The sequence below is a fragment of the Petaurus breviceps genome, unplaced genomic scaffold (genome assembly GCF_028583685.1).
Source record: "Petaurus breviceps papuanus isolate PSGF00001 unplaced genomic scaffold, PetGlider_PUasm1.0 126, whole genome shotgun sequence".
Lineage (NCBI taxonomy): Eukaryota > Metazoa > Chordata > Mammalia > Diprotodontia > Petauridae > Petaurus > Petaurus breviceps.
In genome coordinates, this window is record NW_027185655.1 from 69300887 (window position 1) to 69309384 (window position 8498).

At 37.9% G+C, this 8498-nt stretch overlaps 1 long non-coding RNA gene across 1 annotated transcript in view; it reads left to right on the forward strand.

Moving 5' to 3' along the window:
- Nucleotides 1-639: 639 nt before the first annotated feature.
- LOC138170459 (uncharacterized) overlaps nt 640-8498 on the forward strand; it is a 23307-nt gene continuing 15448 nt past the window's right edge. Inside the window, exons 1-3 of the long non-coding RNA XR_011170631.1 lie at nt 640-768; nt 2165-2221; nt 5669-5829. This is a non-coding gene — a long non-coding RNA (uncharacterized lncRNA). The remainder of the gene's footprint in view (nt 769-2164; nt 2222-5668; nt 5830-8498) is intronic.

Sequence of the window (8498 nt, forward strand, 5' to 3'; positions counted from 1 at the left end):
ATCTTCTTCTTTATTCATCTATTCAATGTTTAGGGATTTTCCTGTCAATTTTACTAATATTTTTTCATTTTTCAGGATTTCCATTTTTATAAATCTTTTTTAAAAAATTATTTTGATTGCTTACTCAATATATTTATCTGTCCTTTTTCTCTGGTGTTGATAAAAGTGTTTAGAGATATAAAATTTCCCCTAAGAACTGCTTTGACCACATTCCAGAATTTTTGGAATGTTGCCTCATTATCATTTTCTATAATGAAACTATCTATAGTTTCCACAATTTTATTTTGACCCACTTATTCTTTAAGATTGTATTATTTGTGCTCTCTTTAAGTTTGGATCCTTTCTTGAAATGCCTTCTATGGATTATCTCATGGTCAGTAAAAGATGTGTTTAATATTTCCTTTTTTTATGGAATTCATGAGATTTGAATGCTCTCAGATATGGCCAATTTGTATAAAAGCGCCATGGACTGCTGAGAAATACTAACAGACTGTAATGGGAATGTAAATTTTTAAAGATCTTCCCTGCCCCTAGGCTAAAGTGCACCTGGAGCTTGGGGTAGGAGGCTTGTTTTTCAGTAGATACTTCTTGATTGGCCAGTGGGTCTAGAAGGTTGTTACATTCTCTGAGCCAGGAGAAGGCTATATAAGCCCTGATGTGTAGCTTTGTTTTGGGGCTCACTTTGAGAAGTGTTCTGTGATTTGACCTGGATTCTGGGAAGCCGTTGTCCAGAGGCCCCCGGCTTTGAAAAACCCAGATGCTGATTTGGTAAGGATGTAATGGCTGAACAGTTTGGAAAGCTGTCTACTTGATCTGTTTCTGTCTTGATAATTCTGCCTGTATACTTTGAAGTTTGGGGTGCTGACCTTTTTCCCCTGAACTAGGTAAACGATACATATTTGACTGATTAAAGTAAACTTGTTAACCCATTTTGAGTTGCTTTCCTTTATCAAAGCAGATTCAAGAACCTGTGCTGGCAGCCACCCTGGGAACGCTGGGGTGCTTGCTGCTACACAGACATGTATATATATATATATATGTGAATAGATGTATTAAGAAAGAAATGTATATGTATATATGCTATTTTCTATTCCCATTCAATAAACGCTATAAAATTTTCATGTCTAACTTTCCTAAAGTTCTATTCATGTCCTCAATTTCTATCTTGTAATTCTTTTTGTTAGAATTGTCTAGTTCAGGGGCGGCCGGGTAGCACAGCGAGTAAAAGCACCGGCCCTAATGTCGGGATGACCTGGGGATAGAATCTGGGCTCAGATACTTAGCACCACACCCAGAAATAACTGGCCCGTGTAACCTTAAGCAAATTATTTAACCCCAATTGCTAAAAAAAAAAAAAAAGAGAGAGAGAGAAAGAATTGTGTAGTTCTAAAAGGGGCACTTTGATTTCCCTAACTGTTAAAAGCCCTGCTGTCTTTTTTACCTTTAATTAGATTGATTTTTTCTTTAAGTACTAGATATTATGCCTTTTGTTGCATATACATATGTGTGTGAGTACATATATACATATATGTGTATCCAGTATACATACATTAAGCATGAATACTATTTCATTGTGGTAACTTTAAGTATAATGTAGTTTCTCTATTCACTTCTTTTTACTATATCTATTTCTACTGTTTTCTTGACTGAAATGATTGCTGCTATTGCTTTTTGAATGTTGTTGAAGCCTAATAAATTCTACTTCATTCCCTCTTTTTAACTCTGTGGCAATCTTAGTTGAAATGCTACTCTTATACACAATATATTATTGTATTCTGCTTTCTAATGCATTTTGCTATACTCTTCTATTTTATTAGTGATTTCATCACATTCAAATTCAGTTACAATTAAGTATGTATTTATCTTTGACATATGTTCTTTAAAATTTTCCTCTCTTTGCTCCCTGCCACAGTTGTGGGAGTTGCTGCCAAGTCTTGTGTTATGTTTAGAATCCTCCACTCCTTTTTCTGTACTCTACCACTCCTACTTTAGGACAGAACTAATTCTTTTTGTTTTGTCTCAGTCTATGGTACCTAGCACAATTCTTTAATAAATATTTGTCATTTAGATTGTATTGGGTCACTACAAAAACAAAAAGATGTATAGAACTAAGGGCCATTTTGCATTTTTCTCTATTATATAAATTGCTATTATTATACTCTAGGGATGCACAACTTGAAAGACAGACATCTATTTGTGGAAGGAAAAAGAATTTGTGCAGGTATGCATAACTGGAAATTGCCTTCTATGCTGTAAGAGAGCAGTAGAGACGTTCTTCTGATGCTGGTAACGTATGGAATAAATGTGTTTGGAAACAGACCCCTTGGTGTTTTTGATAGAGGGTGTTGAAAGCTGGGGTGTATGGAATGCAGGGAATGAAATTTGGATGAAATAGTGGTGTGCTTATAGTGGTTATTGAAGAAATTAAAAATTGAGTATGGTTAGAGAATGAGGTGACTATATAGAAACAGACTTAACTATAAGTGAGGAGGAGTTTGGGGTACAAATTTCTGATAGTTTAGGGGAGATAGTTCAGATGTAGATTCCTAAAGACTGAATTTATTCCTAGGGTGAATCTTGATCTATGGTAGTGCAGAGAGAACTAAGGTTAAGGATGTGTTCAGAAACAGGTGTCCTAAGTCGTGTCCAATCAATGACCTTGAGTGTATGCAGACTCCTATCGCCAATCCCCAAGGAGGGAGTATAGTGTTAGGAGCAGTGATGGGAAACCCTAATAGGTGTTATATCTCATTGGCATAATTCTAATATCTTAGTCTCCATGTGTGAAATTAAATCACCTTGAGGGAGTGGGTGTCTATATGAAAACAGACTCAGCGCTCTTCATGTGACTTTAAAAGCAGTCAGAGAATAAGCACATAAGAGCAATATGGAACAGCAGATAAGGCATTGTATTTGCAGTAAGAAAGAGGTAGGGGCCATCTCCAGATGTCTTGATCTAAATCTTGCCACTGCACCCAGATGACTCCAGAGGAGAAAGTGAGGCTGGTGACTTTGCACAGTCCTGCATTACCTACCTACTTTGCACAGCAGGCATTACCTACCTTTCCTCTTAGAGAACAAAAGAAGTAGACAACAATAAGTAGAAAGGGATAGGTTCAAATCCTGCCTAAGACACCTTTTATTAGTTGTAAAATTCTGTGCAAGTCACTTTCTTCATCTGCAAAATAGGGGAGGTTGGGCTCAGTCAGTCAACAAATATTTATTTTATTACTATAAAACTGTAATATATATTATATATATATATATATTACTTTATTCCAGGTACTATATTCCAGGTACTGTACTAGAGATATAAAGAAAGGCCCTTTTATCTCCTTGACTAGCAAATTGCCTGGTTCTCAGTAAACAATTAAAAAATGTTTGCTTACTGATTGATATGTAATAAGAAAGAAGCAGTGTAGTGTGACTAAAGTGTAGCACAAGTAGAGGTAAGACTAGAAGATAGACAGGAGGTTAAAGAAGGCTTTGAATGTCAAATTAAGGAGTTAGGACTTTATCCTGTAAGCAAGAGTAAGTCACTTAAATATCATGAACATAGAAGGTTACATGATCACATCTGCATATAAAAAGATTATTTATATGGTAGTAGTTGGATTAAGGTAAGAATGGAAGGGAGAGACCTAATGAGGGAGTACAATTCAGAGACAGTCGGGGTAGTCAAGGCAGGTGGTAATGACAACCAGTAGGCAGCAGGAGTGGTAAAAAGAAGGGGACATATTCAAGTAAAGTTACATAAGCAATACAGACTTTGGTAACTGACTTGGATGGGGGAAAGTTTAGAGCCAATGGTAACACCAAAGTTCTGAGCATGAGTTATTGGGTGGTCTCTTTTAGAGATCTGGAGAGGTCAAAAGAGGCTGATAAAAAGCACAGCAAATGAGACAGAGAAAGGAAGAAAATGGGTCTAGTGCCAAAAAAGCCATGGAAGAAAAAGATATTAAAGTAGTGGGGAAAGTTAATCAATAGTGTTTTATACCTAAAGAAAGGTATATAAAGAAGACTTGTTGTCTGTCCTTCATTCTTGAAGAGGGCCATAAAATTGGGAAGGGGATGCCATGACTTGCAAGTGAATTGTATTTAAGTGAGGAAGGGTTGTATAAAGTCACCAACCTCACTTTCTCCTCCAGAGCCATTTGCATTCAGTGGCAGATATAGATCAGGACAACTGGAGATGGTCCCCGATGTAGTGGGAGACTTGACCTTTTAAAACTAAGATCTTTCCCAGGTCTGGGTTTGACTGAGGCAAAGCCCATTCAGTGATTAAGGCTAGGTAATAAATGAGGCAAAGAATGGCCTCTTTTACTTAGTAAAAAAAATAAAATCAACTTGGGAAGGGAAGACCCTCAGGATTTCTAGTCAAAACAGAAATAATTGCTACTTACACTCACTCTGAGCCATCAGGGCCCAAACGATGACCACACAGGGCTTGGGCTGGGACCTATTGTTGACCACTCAGTAAAAGCCAGAGTGAATAGGGTTTAAGGCATGGTCTTTAAGAAAGCAACCTAGTTCATAAACTCCAAGATATCTTAGTAGGTTTTAGCCATCCAAATTTATATTCCTTTGGGAAGAGCACCTGAATGTAAGCATATGATATCTTATGTGGACAGAGGAAGAAGAAGGAAGAAAGGTAAGAGAAGGGAAGGGAAAAGGAAAGGAAAACAGAAAGAAGGTAAGGGAAAAGGAAAAGGAAAAGGAAAGGGAAGAGGGAAGAGAAGGGAAGGGAAGGGGAGGGAAGGGGGAAGGAAGACGCTGCATTGCCCAATTGTAACTGGCCAATTGGGTCCCCAGTGGGCAACTCTGACTACTCACAGGTTATTCTTCATTCTCAAAGAGGACCATGACATCAGGAAGGTGATACCATGCCTTGTAAGTGAATTGTATTTAAGTGAGGGAGGACTGTGCAAAGCCACCAACCTCATTTTCTTCTCTGGAACCATCTTGGTCCAGCGGAAAAATATAGAACAGAATGACTGGAGATGACTCCCCCAAAGAGATTAAGGACATCATCAATGATAAGGATATCATCAATGACTATTAAAAGAGAAATTTCTCTAGAGTATCAGGGAAAGAAATTAGGCTTTAAATTTTTGAGGGATATATAAGTGATTTAAATCTCTTTTTTACCTCAGTTTCTCATTCTTTAAAATGAGAGTTTTGAATTATAAATTTACTTCAGTGAAATTAAGACTTTGGGATTTGATTGCTTTTTTTCCCAAGACATTTGGCAATGAAGCAGAGGAGGGAGATGAGATAGCATCTCAAAGAAAATAAAGGATTTGTTTGTTTAGGATTAAGAAGACCTGACAATGTTTGTAGTCAGTTGGGAAGGAAACATTGGATGAGGAGAGACCAAAGAAGCATGAGAGAGGGGAAGAAAGATTGATGACCAAGTTAGAGGGCACAAGATCAAGCGCATGACTGAAAAAAAAATAGCTCTAGTGCAAAGCAGACATAGCTCCACTTCTAAGATAGAAAAGAAAAAAGATTCAAAGATTTAGATATTAGACAACCAAGTCCAATCCCCTCATTTTTGTATGAGGAAAGGGAAGTCCAAGAGTTAAAGTGAGGTACCCAGGATCAGGCAGCTAGTAAAGGTCTAAAGCAGGACTGGTTCTCAGGTCTTTCTTTTTTTTTTTTTTTTAAGCAATCGGGGTTAAGTAACTTGCTCAAGGTTACACGGCCAGTTATTTCTGGGAGTGGTGCTGAGTGTCTGAGCCCGGATTTGATCCCCAGGTCGTCCCAACACTGGAGCCGGTGCTCTTACTTGCTGTGCTACCTGGCCGCCCCTCTCAGGTCTTTCTGATGGTAAGCCCAGTACTCTATGTAGCTGCTGAGTTCTGATATGTGGAAGAGCAAAGGTAAAAGAATTCACAATGGGTAACCTTGATCTTCTCAGTGAAGCAGGGCCCTAGGTCATTTGCTCTAAGTATGGATGCCAGCAGAGTTGGTGAGGCTGGAGGAAAGAGAAGAGTGTCTAGAAGAAAAGTTGGAGGAGATAAGAGAGAATATTTTTTTAAAAAGCTGAAGAATACTGCTGAGCACCAGTGAGGGCCAAGAGAGGTTAGACAGCCTAAATTTATAATGACTGAAGCCAGCTCTAATTCTAAGTCTTTCTCCAGGTACTGGACAATGGCAAATGGAGACATTGGCCTAAATTTTAATTTTGAGTCCAAGCCAGTTTGGAATTAAGGTGAAAGAGGATTAAAAATTCAATTTCCTCCTGTTGTACATTTCAATTCTTAGTTTCCAATGGTGCTAAAACAACTAAAGCAGCCAAGAACGCAATTACTGGCCTGCATTGTCAGGTTGGGCTCATAGAAAATGGGGTTGTTGGCCTAAAGGAAATTTGACATATTATTTCTCTCCTTTAACTTTTCTTTATTTTAGTTTGGTTTCCATAGGAAATGGCAATATTTGCTGCAGACAGATGCTTGTATTCTAGTAGCCTGATGAGGTGGGAAGAAGGAGGTGTGGAGAGAGTTAGAGGGGGGCACTGTGACCAATGTAAATCTTGTGGGCAAAACAGCATTTTAGTAGGTCTAATACTTTCTGAAAACTATTTTTGAGGCTTCCTGTAAAGGTAGTTTTTCTGTATTCCCACCACAGCAGGCACCTCTGTAAATGATGCAAGAATTCCAGCCAGACCAGGTTTTGAATACATTTGGGATCCTCATCCAAAAACAACTACAGGCTCTTTTGAGATTTGTTCAATACTAATGGTGTTCACTAAGGGAACACATGCTTTCTTTGAAGCTGCATATGCTACTCATTCAAGTTAAAATTATCTGCATTAATCATGCCTCAAGAACCATATTCTCTGTTTGACTCTAAGACAAGGTTTTTAAGTACCTTTTCCAGCCCTATTTCTTACTCATGATGATAACTGGTATTTACATAATACTTTAAAGTTTGCAAAGAGCTTTATTACCTTTGAATTTCAGGACAATCCTGTGATATTGTTATTATTGCTAACTATTATGAACCTCATTTTACAGATAAGGAAACTGAAGTTAAGCAAGATTAAGTAGGGTCACACAGATAGTGTCAAAACTAGGATTCAAATTCCTGGCTTCCTGATTTCAAGTCTGACACTAGCCACAGAGCCACCTAGCTACCTTAGTGATTATAAGATCATTTTAGTTCATCCAATGTTTATTTCCTTGGGATAGGGGTGAGGGGTGGTTAATTATAGCTCAGTTTCCTCATCTATAAAGCAGGATTAATAATGGTTGTCTTGCCTACTTTAGGGGGCTAGGATAGGGCATGAATGGCACAAGGTACATCAGAATATTTTGTAAAACACCAAACACAATACCAATGTGAAGTACAAATCCATGCAAAATTTTTTGACCCTCCCTTCATACCAGAGAAAAAGTCCAGATTTTCTTTTTCTTTTATGGCATATTTATAGTACCTTATTATAAAATTTGAGTTAAGTATTTGGTCATAGGATCTGTGTAATCTCCAGCTTCCACAAAACTCCCAAAAAATTCCCATTTAATTTCTTATGCCAACCTGTGATATATTGAAATCATGATGGGAAAAGTCCCAACGTGGAAGAGGTAACTCTAATATCACTTACTGTGAAATAGAGAGTGGCATAACGGAACCATAGCTGTTCGTGGAATCAAGAAGTCTATACTGACTGTGAGCCCCCTCTGCAGCCTCTCAGGAAAATACAGAACTCCAAAGTGACTTCATTGGTGGACTTTCCCATATTGATTACAGGGAAGAGGAGGCATTTAGTCTATTTAATGGTAAACCAAATATAATTTTGAAAAGACAAGCATCATAGCAGAGCAAAGTCCCATGTCAGTCTGACCAGAAACTGTACTTTTCCTCAGAATCGAGATTTTTATAAAATTTGAATATAACCTGTGATTCCTTATCTCTGCCTTTTTATAGGGAGAGGAAAAGGGATGAGCATAGAATTTGTAACTGGCCCTCTACCACGAAGCCAGTCTTTGAATTTGCCGAACGTACTTGGTATCCAGTAATACCATATGTCCCTTCTTTTGCCCAGATAGAACAATTGCTCTGGACCATCCTGGGCAGGGTCTTCCAACCCACCCCTAAACTATTCCAATCCTAAACCTCCAACTTTCACGGACTGTATACAATTCACACAGGATCACAGATTTAGAGCTGGAAGATCAATCATCTACCTCACTCTTCCTCATTTAATAGATGAGGCAATTGAAGCTTAGAGAAGCTAAGTGAATTGTCCAAGGTCAGACACATAAATAGAAGAGCCATGATTTGAACTCAGATCCTCTGACTGAATCCAGCCCCCTTTCCACTACAGTTTCTCTATATATACTTCCATATCTACAACTACATCTATATTCATCTATGTGCCTATATCTATATCTGTATCTGTGTATCTGTCTATGTTTGCATCTATACTATCTATCTCTATCATCTATCTATCTATCTATCTATCTATCTATCTATCTATCTATCTATCTATCTAT